This window comes from Homalodisca vitripennis, chromosome 3 (assembly GCF_021130785.1).
Source record: "Homalodisca vitripennis isolate AUS2020 chromosome 3, UT_GWSS_2.1, whole genome shotgun sequence".
NCBI classification, from domain to species: domain Eukaryota; kingdom Metazoa; phylum Arthropoda; class Insecta; order Hemiptera; family Cicadellidae; genus Homalodisca; species Homalodisca vitripennis.
In genome coordinates this window covers 125052373-125068188 of record NC_060209.1, presented here as the reverse complement: position 1 = coordinate 125068188, position 15816 = coordinate 125052373, and the positions used below count along the sequence as shown (strand labels likewise).

The 15816-nt window shown below is 32.9% G+C and overlaps 1 protein-coding gene across 4 annotated transcripts in view; it reads right to left on the bottom strand.

The window, feature by feature from the left end:
- Positions 1-10604: 10604 nt before the first annotated feature.
- Positions 10605-15816, bottom strand: part of LOC124357495 — a 38197-nt gene continuing 32985 nt past the window's right edge. For 2 of the 4 annotated variants that reach the window (XM_046809348.1, XM_046809346.1), the window contains exon 7: positions 13107-13421. The gene's annotated coding sequence lies outside the window, so the exon portion shown is untranslated. Of the gene's footprint in view, positions 10939-13106; positions 13422-15816 lie in introns of those variants that run through there. The other 2 variants (XR_006921952.1, XM_046809347.1) reach the window with 2 other exon arrangements.

The window sequence follows — 15816 nt, the reverse complement described above, 5'->3', positions numbered from 1 at the left end:
CGAGATGGAATGGGTCTTGGAATTGGGTTTTCATGTGAATCATTCCCGAAATCAGTAATACCTACGTTACACAGGAGGCAATTGATCCTTCTTTAGAACAGCGTCAGGTACATTGAGATGGAATGGGTCTTGGAATTGGGTTTTCATGTGAATCATTCCCGAAATCAGTAATACCTACGTTACACAGGAGGCAATTGATCCTTCTTTAGAACAGCGTCAGGTACAGCGAGATGGAATGGGCCTTGGAATCTGGTTTTCTTGTGAATCATTCCCGAAATCAGTAATACCTACGTCACACAGGAGGTAATTGATCCTTCTTTAGAACAGCGTCAGGTACAGCGAGATGGAATGGGCCTTGGAATTGGGTTTTCATGTGAATCATTCCCGAAATCAGTAATACCTACGTCACACAGGAGGTAATTGATCCTTCTTTAGAACAGCGTCAGGTACAGCGAGATGGAATGGGCCTTGGAATTGGGTTTTCATGTGAATCATTCCCGAAATCAGTAATACCTACGTCACACAGGAGGTAATTGATCCTTCTTTAGAACAGCGTCAGGTACAGGGAGATGGAATGGAATTGGGTTTTCATGTGAATCATTCCCGAAAATCAGTAATACCTACGTCACACAGTAGGTAATTGATCCTTCTTTAGAACAGCGTCAGGTACAGCGAGATGGAATGGGCCTTGGAATCTGGTTTTCTTGTGAATCATTCCCGAAATCAGTAATACCTACGTCATACAGGAGGTAATTGATCCTTGTTTAGAACAGCGTCATGTACAGCGAGATGGAATGGGCCTTGGAATCTGGTTTTCTTGTGAATCATTCCCGAAATCAGTAATACCTACGTCATACAGGAGGTAATTGATCCTTCTTTAGAACAGCGTCAGGTACAGCGAGATGGAATGGGCCTAGGAATTGGGTTTTCATGTGAATCATTCCCGAAATCAGTAATACCTACGTCACACAGTAGGTAATTGATCCTTCTTTAGAACAGCGTCATGTACATTGAGATGGAATGGGTCTTGGAATTGGGTTTTCATGTGAATCATTCCCGAAATCAGTAATACCTACGTCACACAGGAGGTAATTGATCCTTCTTTAGAACAGCGTCAGGTACATTGAGATGGAATGGGTCTTGGAATTGGGTTTTCATGTGAATCATTCCCGAAATCAGTAATACCTACGTTACACAGGAGGCAATTAATCCTTCATTAGAACAGCGTCAGGTACAGCGAGATGGAATGGGTCTTGGAATTGGGTTTTCATGTGAATCATTCCCGAAATCAGTAATACCTACGTTACACAGGAGGCAATTGATCCTTCTTTAGAACAGCGTCAGGTACATTGAGATGGAATGGGTCTTGGAATTGGGTTTTCATGTGAATCATTCCCGAAATCAGTAATACCTACGTTACACAGGAGGCAATTGATCCTTCTTTAGAACAGCGTCAGGTACAGCGAGATGGAATGGGCCTTGGAATTGGGTTTTCTTGTGAATCATTACCGGAAATCAGTAATAACTACGTCACACACAGGAGGTAATTGATCCCTCTTTAGAACAGCGTCAGGTACAGCGAGATGGAATGGGCCTTGGAATTGGGTTTTCTTGTGAATCATTACCGGAATCAGTAATAACTACGTCACACAGGAGGTAATTGATCCCTCTTTAGAACAGCGTCAGGTACAGCGAGATGGAATGGGCCTTGGAATTGGGTTTTCTTGTGAATCATTACCGGAATCAGTAATACCTACGTCATACAGGAGGTAATTGATCCCTCTTTATAAGAACGTTAGGAGTGTTAAACATTGTGCAATGAAACGGATTACAGGGTTTCTCATATTAACCACTGATGTCAGGAATGTCTCAAAGAAATCCCACTATTTTGAGTAGTAAGCCCGTCTTTGTAAGAGTAGACAAAACTTTGGTTTTGATAGATTAAGAAACGATGAGTTGCAGGGATGAAAATCTTTTCCTTATGACCACCAGATTTAACAATGCTTTGGGAATCGAAAATTTTCCGTTAATATGTACTCATTGACATAATTTTTGAAACCAACTTTTGGGCCAAGTACAATTAGACGGGATAGACTTTTGATATGTATATTTCTTGTAATAACTTCACGGATAATCCCAAACCTCAAAAAATTTTAACGATAAAACTATAAGTTTTAGTATACAGAAAAAATTCTACACTTCTAGTCGAGCATTACATGCAGAGAAAAGCTTACTCAAGATTTACAACATAAGAAAATCTCATGTGGTTTAAGTTTATTTATTTATCAATACAGAGATAAATAATTTATTTTATAAGAATTTAAAAAGTCTATATTAAGTTGACATTGTACATTATAGTGATTAACAAGACCAGAAACCAGTTTGTTACATCCCCAAAGCCTTTATAAGCTTACAACTGACAAGCGAGCATGTAGCATCGTGTAACATAATCTTCATGTTACAACCATGTTAGGGATTGGTGTTTAGAGTGCAGTGGTCGAGTGTTCCAGCTGAATAATATCGCCTGTCCAACAGTGGTCCACATTTACACACACACAAAATGTCCGTGGTAAAGTAACAAACTAATTACAGGTCAGTATGCTCATCCCAACACACATTTAAAAATACAATGACCTGTTTAATGCTATTAAAATATACTAAATAATTAAATATAACTGTTAATATAAATGTTGAGTTTGGCTCCAGTTCATTCACCTTTCTCTAAGTGTATCGTCTGAAATCTAACGCTGTCATAGACTCGACTTCTGAAATCTGGAGTCATATTTATCTGAAAGTGAGACTATGACATAACCTCTTTACCTAGGTTACACTATATTTTATAATATATGTGTCTAAGACGTAGAAACAATGGAAAGAGTTCGTTATGAGCTTCTTTGTCGCCGACTTTCTTTTGATCTATTCAGACAAACATGATTCCAAATGCCATATTTTATGTTAAGTCTGTGAAAGCGACAGATATCAGACGCTGCATTAAGAGAAAGAAGAACCGGAGTTCAATTCAACATTCACATTAAATTAACCCTTTCCACCAACACTACGTTACGTATGGAACTGTTAAACTGAATCATATAGCAAAATAATTAGCCCTACACAATAGAGTATTAATGCGCTGCACCTTATAAAATTTAACTTAAGAGGTATGGACGACAGAGTGTACAGTTGTGGGAGAACCTGTTGTACAGTTTTGGGGCCAATATATGAAAAACTCTTCCTTCCCTATTTTTAGTTCAGTGTAAGAAAATGAAGCCTCCCGCCGTGGCTAATCCTGTGCTGACACCAATTTTCGGAGAGTCTTGCGTAGAGGTACTCGGGTTCACGGTGCGTCAAAACCCGATGTATCATGCACAAAATCAATGTCCTGCATATGTCTTCAACAGTCAGCAGATTGTTTCCCGGTTCGGGGATACATGATTGAATCTTAAGGGTCAGCAATAAGGATACTCCGCTTTGCGCAACACACTGTTCTTCTAAGAGTTTATTTTTAAGCCATAGATTACGGTTTGTTAAGGGTTACCATTAATTTGCCCAACAGCTTCTGTCAGAAGGTCTGACTCATCGGAAAAGTGCAACAAATAATCTGCATACAAAATGAGCTGTAAAGTTTTGCACAAAGCAAGGAACGTCAGTAGTGTGTACAGCGTATGTAGGACCGGCTCCAGGTAGCTGCCTTCAGGAACGCCACGGATCTTTGCATGTGTGTGTGTGTGTGTGTGTGTGTGTGTGTGTGTGTGTGTGTGTGTGTGTGTGTGTGTGTGTGTGTGTGTGTGTGTGTGTGTGTGTGTGTGTGTGTGTGTGTGTGTGTGTGTGTGTGTGTGTGTGTGTGTGTGTGTGTGTGTGTGTGTGTGTGTGTGTGTGTGTGTGTGTGTGTGTGGTTATTTGTTGAACTACTATTGTCTCTAAAATCTTGGAGATTGCAGGAAATATAGATATGGGTCTTAAGTGGTCAAAACTAGTTGGGGGGAGAAGGGGTTCTTTTGGAAAAGGACGTTTAATACTTATTTTCAAAGCTTGTGGAAATACCCCCTTAATTAGTGATTAATTTATCAGAACATTGATTGATGCATTGGAAAATGGGCTTAAAATTTTAACAATTTATATTGAATTGATCACTACCTATAGTTTTTTACTTATTTCCATTTGTTACTTTCTTTACTGTTTCTCCAGTTACAGCATTAAACCAGAAATCATTCATGTTCCTATTTTCTGTATGTTTGTCACATGGTTTACTATTTTCTGTATATCACAATGACTTAAACAAGTTTAAAAATCCTTCCTATATGTTGTACGTACGTAGTTTCTCTGTACAATAATTTCTTTTGACTTGCCATAAAATTGTATTTAGCTGTGCAAGCGTAAATGCTATGATAAAAAAGAATATTTTTTACTAAGACATGATTTACAAAAACATAAATTTCCATTAAAAGTCAGAGCAATAAGTACAGTTTACTGGTAGCGCTGACGTGTCTTTCACATATTGGGTATTGGTCGGGAGACCGGATACGTGAACTGCATCCCTTGCTTGTCCTTTCGGTCATGTAGATATAATTACTCCGCACTCAACGCCACTTAAGTCTTTTACTTTTATTTGGTGTGATATTAGAAATTGTAAGCGTTTTGTAGCTACGAGAGGAGAGTATTTGAAAATAATTCGCGCCGGCGAGGAGAGCATTTTAAACTAATTCACGATTCCCGCTTCTCCAATTCTATTGTGATGCATCAACTAACAGTATCTAGGACAGAATAAATTATCAGACTAGTTTGACCTACAGATCTCCGCTTGTTCACTTATTTAATTGGCTCGCTAACAATGTTGGTAAACGTTTGCAACAAAAAAGACGTATTATTTTTTTTAAAGGACATTTAATTGTGTTGTGGCTGAGAGGCCACGAACTAAAGTCTTCCCAATCGTTGTGATATTTTTTCCTTCAGTTGTAAAAATAATTACAATTAATTTATTGTAATTTGGTTTTGAAAATGAAGCTGTTGTTAGTTGCGATTATTAAAGTAAAAACTTCAGTTACTTAAATGTTTAGTAACTCCTTCCGTTTTAATGTCCAATATGGTGGTATCTTTATCAGTTTAATTGTACTAATAACTGCCCCAAAAGTACTCGTACTTTAGCTTAATTATAATTTATACCAAAATACTTGCTGTATCTAATTTATACGATCTATAAACCTGTTAATTTATACATGTTACCATTAAATTCGAACTCAACCTTGCCTATGTAGAAATAAAGTTTCATTCAAATATTCAAGCCTATATCGAATTCGTCCTAGATAGACTGCGGAAAGTTAGGCTTTGCTTACACATAGACTAATCGCATGTCTGAGGGACTCGATGAGACACGAACTGGAGGATAAATATATAAAAAATGAGGCTTAATACTAAGTATAAATTCGTTCTCGAGATATTCTGTGAATAGGTAGATGGATAAACTGATGAGAAATTTGCCAACTCCCTAGGTGACAGATAATCTTCTATCACGTTGAACCGATTAATTGTTTCATATTCTATTACTAATTATTGTAACCACTTATTATAAATTAAATGTTTAGTACCAAAATGTTATATATTTATTTAGTGAAACAAATCAGTGTATTAAATTCAAATAATGGTAGTCATCCTATTGGGGATTTACCAGTGAAGTCAGAATGTAATGCTTTAGGGCAGCTGAGGTAGAAATATCGTCAAAGTCGGTGTATTTCCTACATCGGACTATGCAAAAAAAAAAACATGTTTGTATAAAAACTACTTTAAATGATCAGGAAATGCGTATTATTAATTAATTTTCACGTAACGTCTGTGGAGAATTCTAAAATAGTTTGACCTTGCTGGTCTGAAAATTATGAGTTGAAAGGGGATGAAGGTAACATAATTAATCGTAAAGAGGATATTCTAAAAGTAATAATTGAAGATTGAACTATAAAACAAGGGAACCTAAAAAAGTAAAGAATCCTCATACAACAACATTCTAACGCACAAGATCATATTCCCTTGAAAACAATACGGCAGAGGCGACTACCGATCTCCTGCTTAACCAACCATAGAATATCTGCCCTTTGTATGCTTAAATAGTTTATGAGCAGAGCTAATTCTTAGTTGAAATAGATGTGTATCGAAAAGGTAAAAATATAAAATTTCTTTTTTCGAAGATCATATTATTTTAGCATACTACACTGAAATAGTCGTATCTCCGTCTGAAAAGTAAAACGGAGTAAATGTCGTTACTTTCAGGCAAATAACAGGATTTTATGTAGATATCTAAAGCTGATTTAACGTTTATTTATTCCTGTGATGGTTGAATAAATTAAAAGAAACATGATTCAAGAAAAAAGGTCGTTTTATATTATTATCCCTTTTGATACCCTCCTATTTTGTACGTGATAATAACATGTAATTATCAAAGTCGCCTGGTAAAATAAGACATTCTTTACTTTTACTTTTTTTTATTTTGAACCTAACTTAAAAAACGTAACTGACGATAGGTTTCCTAATTAAGGTCTATTTCTCCGTTGATTTTAAGAAAATCCACATTTTGTGCACATACATTTAAAATTTGCTCTCGGCAATGGTCGAGTCCTACCTTCTGTTAGGACTAACAGGTATTGCGTCAGCCTATGAGACACGCTGACGTGATGACGTAGGACTTCCTGGAGAGTCTCATCCTGCCTGCTGTGGCGTGTCACTCGTTTGTAATTGACCTGACGTGGTGCTTCATATAAGTGTATTATTTTGTGGTTTTACTTGTAAAGATTTCATTTTTAAGTTCCAATTTGGTGTATTCATTTCCATTATATTAAAATGTAATTGTTCCGTACTTAAACTTATACTTTAGATTTTGAAAACTGACGGAGGGCATACATCCTCAAAACGTCATATTACTTTTATTACAAACATTAAAAATAACTGTAATTTTTATCCCTTCAAGATTATCAATTATGATAAAACAGAGTATTATAGCTAATTCTACGATTTCTACGAAAACTCAAACACATTTAGATTTATATTAATATTTGACATACACTCTACATACGAATGTTAAAATAATTAATAGACTAATAATTTATATGACAATGGCAGCAGTTGTATTATGGAATTGAATTAATGCTAAGAAAAATAATAAATTTCACCGGAAGGGTGATTTCTACTTTAATTGCGATGAAAGAATTTGTCATATACATAATAACAATTCTGCCTTGTAAATGCAGGTGTCAGCAAAAGTCAGAAGACATTTTCAGGGGAGCTGCGGTAATGAGCGAGGGTAAAGTTTAATTACAATCCAGAGACAATGACTACGTCATCACTGACGTCAGATTCTGTAATAAATAAGTCTAGCTGTCTACTTCTCTCAGAAGATTGATTGTCACAAAATTAATTTCGTGCTTCACATTGCCCTTATTAATATTAATGTGCCATGTTATTGTTATATTCCTTGACGAATATTAATAGAACAATATTGTATTGTAATAACGAACTAATATATTTCTATTGAACATTCGAAAGGATACAAATATAAATTGCTAAGAGGATTTTATTTTACTTAGCTGACTATAACTATTCATAAATTAAAAATGTTATAAAGTTTTTGGGTTAAGAAAGCCGTGACCAAATAAAGACGACCACATCAACTACCAAGGCAGCCTAAGGGTTTCTTCGAAAAGGGCAATACTCCAACAGAATCACTTATCAACCAATTATTTAAGGGGTTTTGCACATCTAATAAGAAACAGTATTTTATTAATAAATTGTAGTATTTTATAATACTTTACACTTAAGAATCCGGTATATTATACTATAATTTCATAAATTTAATTAAATTCTTTGTTATCATAAATGAGTTTTATTTTAAACTTTTGTAGTGTCAGAGTCTGTTTAGTTATTTAGAATCACACTGGTTCAGGATAGATACGGCACAGTCCTGGAAGATTGGTACTATAAGCGTTATATTTTAGATGTATTTTTCTGTATAACTGTTTTAATTTGATTTTTGAATTTTTATATAAACGCTTTGTATTATGTATTAGCAAGTATATATGCACTAACTGTATACATAAGTATACTTTATTAATTATCATCAGTATTTCTTTCAATAAAGTCTACGATGTCTGATAGTCTTTCGGGTGTATATGAAGACAACGGTAATTTCCAACTCCGTGGCACATGCAGTACATTATATACTATGATTACAAGACATAACATAAACTTGGTAAGTATTTAGCAAACCCATAATTTACTAAATGGTAACCAATGAAGTAAGTCCTTTATTTGCAAACCATATTTTATAAAAGAATGAAATATGTATCTGATCACAAATTATAAATCGCCTTTAGCCATTCAGCTCTCCCCAACTCACCCTCCCTCACAAACTTTGCAGCATTATCAGCCCATTTAACATTTCTCAACTTTACGTTTAGTGGCCTCTAATTTAAAACGCTTTTGGCTGAGAAACTTTTAAAAGGAAACTTTTAACCAAGTGAGGCGTTAATATTATCGACCTATAAAGTTGTTCCTGTCGTATTGATAAAGAACTAACTACACGGCCTGTTTGAAAAACAGTGTTTCAATAAATATTTTTTGTGTGGGTGGGATATTTCATAATTAAGTGACTGCTTTTATCGTGATTTAGCGATTGAAAAGATAAATCAGCCATATTTTAATTATTTATTTGAAGGTTACAAATCTGTATGATAAAATGAGTCGCTTAGTAATTAGCTAAACGCTAATCTACAGAATGGCTGAACCAATACTGATAATATTTTTTAAATAGTCCGAGGAAGGTTTATAAGAAATGAACAATTAATAGAGCTATCATAGTAATATGTTCTATTGCGTATTAACAGAGACATGCTATGGCAACCGTCAAAGTAAATTACATACTAAAAGTTAGCACTCATTCACTATATTTGAATCTTATTCATACATACATATTTTACATTCAATCTAATTCTCATTCATTCCGAAAATAATTCAAATTTAACTGACACTAAACAGCTGTTTATGTTTGTGTTCGAGGAAGAAACTGAAACGTTTTGTCATATTTAAATATTACAAAATATTAATTATAAAGAGTCTCTATAGTGTAATGTACCATACAAAGATCTTTATCTTTGTACTATTTTAATATAGATTGGGCCAGTGAAACAATAAAACGATTTAATGCATTGAAAATGCTGTTTAAACACTTTTATGAAGCTCACCTTATTGAAAAAAGTAGTGAATGTTTGTTCACAAGGTACTCGGAACTGGTTGGCTTCCTTTATATTGTGATATGCAATTTTTGCATAAAAGTATAAAAACAAAGAAATGAACACTATCATGCTTCAACAAGCCATAATTTTCCAGACTACAATCTGAAAAACAACAGAACTTCTATTACTCAAAAACGAATATCTTACAACTATTATTGGCCAATGTTAGTTTTCGAGATCGGTATGTGTATATTTTATTTATAGGGGCAACTTTAGCACCGTAAACGAATTAGACCAGAAGTGAATTTAAATGGCCAGAGTAGACAATTTTAGACTGTAGGTTTCTCAGTCCATACATACATACATACATACATACATACATACATATATATATATATATATATATATATATATATATATATATATATATATATATATATATATATATATATATAATTGCTTCATCGGGACAACAAGGCAAACTCAACTATGTCATTCCAAATATTTTATACCGGGAGATATTTTTATTTATTGCAGAAATTGTGTTATTATTTATTATATTGTCGTGGTTGATCAAATTATAATCCATTCAATAGTTATGTGTATTATAGTTTACCTGTAATCGCGAAATTTAATATTTAACCTGATTTTTTCGAAAAATAAATTGAGACATAAGTTTAATCTTCTGTTTTCCAAGAATACTATACTTACTAATTAGCCCCTTAAAGCCCAATATTTTCTACAAGCTATTGGTAGCAAATTTTATTCTAAAGTGTGTATGCTTTCATAGTAATAAAAATAATTATTACATTACAATAATTACTTACATTAATGACTCGAAATATTAATGTAAGTAATTCATATTACATGAAATAAGAATCGCTTTATATTACTTAAATAACTTACTATTAGGAAATCTTAATGTAAGTAAGTCATATTACATGAAATATGAATCGCTTTATATTACTTAAATAACTTACTATTAAGCCATTTGTAGACTAGTAGTAAGTAAGAGAGGTAATAATTACTGTGGTCCCAAAAAAATTATTGTTCGTTATTTCCAAATATGCTGTTTACGAGATAGGTTTAAAGTTTATTTTATTCTTTGAATTCGGCAGCTAATTAGTAATTTTATATATCAAACAACGGTTAACTCCAAATTGTATATTCTACTTTTTACAAGTCTTGTATATTAAGAATAGAATGTATTGTCGTTGAAGTTTAAATATTTCCTCATACATTAACAAACAAATATATTATTTATTTATATTATATATCTTACGAAGTATACTAAGTGGTTAACTAAGTCGAATGAAGTGACATATTTTAGCTAGTAATTGGTGTAATGTTTAATAAACCACACAATATATAACTCATTATCATAAAAAAATACAAGTCTAACATTACATCCTAATTTTGAAAAACAAATATTGCAAAAAAGCACAGAACGTTAATTATGAAAGTTTTTAAGACACAAAAAATGATGGTTAAATGAACACTACACAACAAATATTAGCGGTGTAAATGTCACGTATCGCAAAAAATGTTTATGAATTCATAATGCCTACCACAATGAGCATAACTAGTAGAGTGATCGCTTCAGGCATGCAGGTGTCATCTCACTGATGTAGGTGTTGTCAAGTACTATAATTACGTCACTAGTGTCACCACCAGGTGATGTGATGGATGCTCACTACCCCAGACAGATCATTGTCACTGCCATCCACTGTAACAAACAGTATTCTTGATCTTGTGTGAGTGTGTGTATATTATACACTGATCACGGTACACAATCATTTAAATAATATTAATTTATTATTTTGAATTATTATTGTGTTAATGGTTTACGTGTGATAAATTACTGTGATAATAGTATGACTGTTGAAACACTTTTAGAGTAATAAAAATTGTTTAAAGAATATAAAGGTTAATGATAAGAATATCTCATGATTTATGTTTCATGTTTAAGGGCAAAGTAATAGAAAATGGAGTTCTAACAATTTATATACATCACTGTTCTACACCAACATGTAGAACAGTGGTGTTAGGAATTCCATTCCAATTCCATTCCTTTCTGGTGTTAGGAATTCCAACGATTAAATAGTAAATCTAGAAGTACACAAAAATCATAAGTACTTTACAGTTGTCTTCTGATCTTTTTAATTGTTCAGTTTTAAATTTGTATAACCATTGAAGTATTTTGATTGAAGACCTAACCAAATTATTTAGTATGATTTGTAAGAGCTAAGATACTATTATTACGGAGCAGCCAAAAATAAGAACAAACATAAATGAAAAATGAGAGCAATTTCGAAAGAATAAACTTCGTAATACTAACCAAAACACGTGTAGTATATTTAATAACAACAGAAATCTTTGGTTTATGCATTGCATACTATAAACTCCTGTTCTTTCCGGTGTGTATTACTAGATTGATTTAAACTCAGAGAACCCTTAGGAAGCAACTACAGAATCATTGAATAATCAATTTTTCAAGCATAGTCTACATTTTGTATTATTTCAAATATTGTGTATACTTTTGTAATTCAAATACTTTAAATTTATCCGACAATAACTTGTCAAACTAGAACTTTTGTTCTTACTGCCAAACTGCTTCTTGAGTTATCTTGTACTAAACAGGAACCAATAGTGTAAAGGTTTGACTCTAAATTATAAAAGTATAAATACTGAACTCCTCATTAGTTTCGAAGACAAAACTTTTACCTTAAATTGTTTATAGATAGTTGGCATTAAAGGCAGTCAAGTATATTTGAAATGCACCAAATCCGAAGTTACAGAATACTCTTTTTGTTATTAGAAGATTCACATGAACTGACATTAACTGATGTTGCATTACAGAATCATGTAAATTGGATACACGGAATATTTTAACATTCTGACTCATATGCTTAGATGGTTTTATATCTAAACTATTGCTGGAGTAAAATGAATTCCTTTTTAGATGAAAAAGATTATTTATGTTATTTATGTGCACGCCAACACGAATTTATTGTTTTAAAGAGCTATCGCAAATATGAGGCATAATTAATGAAACAGTATGTTGGATGCTGCTAATATGTTGGATACTGCTAAATTTTGGATACTGTAGTATGTAGGATACTGCTAAATTTTGGATACTGTAGTATGTAGGATACTGCTAAATTTTGGATACTGTAGTATGTAGGATACTGCTAAATTTTGGATACTGTAGTATGTAGGATACTGCTAAATTTTGGATACTGTAGTATGTAGGATACTGCTAAATTTTGGATACTGTAGTATGTAGGATACTGCTAAATTTTGGATACTGTAGTATGTAGGATACTGCTAAATTTTGGATACTGTAGTATGTAGGATACTGCTAAATTTTGGATACTGTAGTATGTAGGATACTGCTAAATTTTGGATACTGTAGTATGTAGGATACTGCTAAATTTTGGATACTGTAGTATGTAGGATACTGCTAAATTTTGGATACTGTAGTATGTAGGATACTGATAAATTTTGGATACTGTAGTATGTAGGATACTGCTAAATTTTGGATACTGTAGTATGTAGGATACTGATAAATTTTGGATACTGTAGTATGTAGGATACTGCTAAATTTTGATACTGTAGTATGTAGGATACTGCTAAATTTTGGATACTGTAGTATGTTGGATACTGCTAAATTTTGGATACTGTAGTATGTAGGATACTGCTAATACGTTGGATACTGCTTGTGTGTTCGACTGATATTTTGAAGTTACATAATAGCATTGTATGGCATTTATTTTTTTTTAAATTTCTAGATTGTTTATTTAGCATTAATTTGTACGTTTTATATATATGTACAAAGGAACACTTGAGGAACTTTAAACCCAGGAATTTTCATAGATGAAGTCGATTGTTTAATTTAACAGTGTTTAATTTAATGCAAAAACATAAGAGCATTGTACAAGATGAAAAACGATAGGTGACATAGTGATACTTTGCGATGGGATGCTCCTCCAGGGGGCTGCTTCTCCCCTCCATTAGTACAGGGTCGCGCCGCGACTCCACTCGTCCACCCTCTTATTGTTTCATAAGCGCTGACGGCGACAAATTGTCAGTTATGTTCCGCAATATCTCACCTCAGTCCAGGATTTACTACGTATCAGGAAGGGTAGAATTGATGTAGTGGAAAATTGTCGATGGAGTAAAGTCTTAACGAAGATGAACATCGAACACCTACAACAAATTAATAGATCTAATGTACGAGGACGTTTTAGTTCTGATAAACTAATGAAAAGCCTTTAACTCCTGTGAAATATATGTGCCAACTAAATTCTGAAACGATAAAATAGATTAATTAGCGGAGTTAAACTTAAATAGAAATTAAAGAAATTATAGTTATATTATAATATGTAACAAAAACTATGGCCATGATAGGTCAGGTAAATAGTAGCAGAGTGTTATAACAATGTCTCCATACTAGTTTGACGCGCTGTGTGTTGGGGAAGGATTAACAATGTATAGATTAGCTAGAGCAGTGTCATATAATCATTTTAAGAGCCGGCTGTATTCCGGTTTATGTATAAACCTTTTGTATGCCTATTTATCATATCTTTAGTGCGAAACATTTCTCATAATTGCTTTAATAAAAATAAGTTAATAGACATATTTGAAGTCTAAAGTGGTTCTTATGTGGCTAAACTCTACATGGTCGCCAGTACATCACTCTATTACAAAGTCTAATAATACAAAGTCCAGTAATCTTAATAATATTATGAATGCAAAAGTGAGTTTGTTTGTATATAACGCTTTCACGTATAAACTATTTAACCGATTTTACATGGAATTTGAACCAGAAGTGCTAATCCACATGCAAAGCAAACGAAACTGCTTGCGAAGGTGAGGGCAACTAGTAGTGTTAACATAGAAGAATTGAGAAGATTTCTCTTTATGGATCAAATGATTTAGTATTTTAATTAAAAATTGCGAACGCTTTCATTACCAAACATAAATTATTCCTTCAGTAACAAAAAAATTAAAAGAAGGAATCTAAAAATTCATACTATTTCATAGTTACTAAAGTTAAGTAATTTTAAATACAGATGGAAGCACAGGAAAAATTGTGCTTGTTTTAATTACTATGGATTATGCACATTATGCTATTATGCACATCGGTTTTACAGAGAGTATTTAAAACAACTGAAGGCCATCATTTAGGTTATTAGTATGCTCAAGTCTTTTTAAAGTAACATTAATGCGTCATATCTATGGATGTGTGCTTTCAGAGTTTGTTAATATTACATGTAAATTGATGTTTACTAGTACAGCTCAGATTAAACAAATGAAATATAATTTATAAGATAGTTTGCGAAGTATTAGGTTACTAAACTTAGGTTAAATATATAAAACAATAAGAATTTCACTGTACACTGGATTCAAATATATACATTTATTAGAAAAAATGTACAGTAGATAGTGTAAGAGTGCTAGCTGACGGAGTGTAGAGGACAGAATACCAAACAGCTGCTAAATCAACAAGACACTGCAGTTACAGGCCGACAGGCACGGAATTGTTGCCACGCACGTTCTAAATCACCGTTACCTACCAAGGTGTTATTACGTTTTAAATTTTGACCCATCTTAAATTCTTCTTGATTATTTATAGTCGAATTTCATTATTTGGTTGATATTTTCATGTGAAATTACACACTTTTAATATCATCAACATACAATTTAATAAATCAATATCATAAAACACAATGCTTCGTGAAATCACTATCAATGATTCTCATTGTAAATGAATAAAATTTATATAATTATTGGTAGAGCACTCCTTAAACTTATTTATTCATTGTTTGTGTTTGTATTTGTATATGTCTACATTGAGAGATATGTGCCTAAGGCCCACTTATAACCTCAATGCGTTAGATACGTATTTTGAATTTTCTATTATGCTTGGATCCACCTCTGAAGAAATACTAACAAACAAAACATAATCGATGACAAAAACTGTGAATATATAAGTTTAAAATAATCTCATGTTTTTTTCATACATAATGAAAAAATATGACAATATCAGAAAACTAGATAAGGGGAATGAAATTCAACACCTTAAAGGTTTGTAAAGGGTGATTAAAAATGATCGTTGGTTTTGATGTATACAATTAAGAGATTCATCTTAATAGTACACTTAAAATAAATACATTAATAAATTTATATCTAATTTACGTATGAAAAATAATTCCGTGGATGTGGCCTCCTCTACTGCACTGGCACGGAACAAATCTCTTCACTATGACTGCACGACAAGTTTACATTTCCATTTTGCCTGCATTCCGTCGAAATTCATCCTTTAAGTTACTAATGTTTTGCTGGCATACATTTCCCTATCTTTAATCATGTGAGAGGTTTTCTGAACCCCAGATAAGCGTAGTTCTGTTTATTAAGTGGGAGAGCGTTCCATCACTGACGATGATTTTCTTTATAAGGTATCATCCTCCTGCTGTTTTCTCAATACCCAGTAAACAAACTGTCGTCTCTTCTGGTGATCTGCCATTTTAAAATGTTGTGTCAACTGAATTATATAGGAGTGATATTTGAGATCGTACTGAAGAATTATCCGTATACAAGA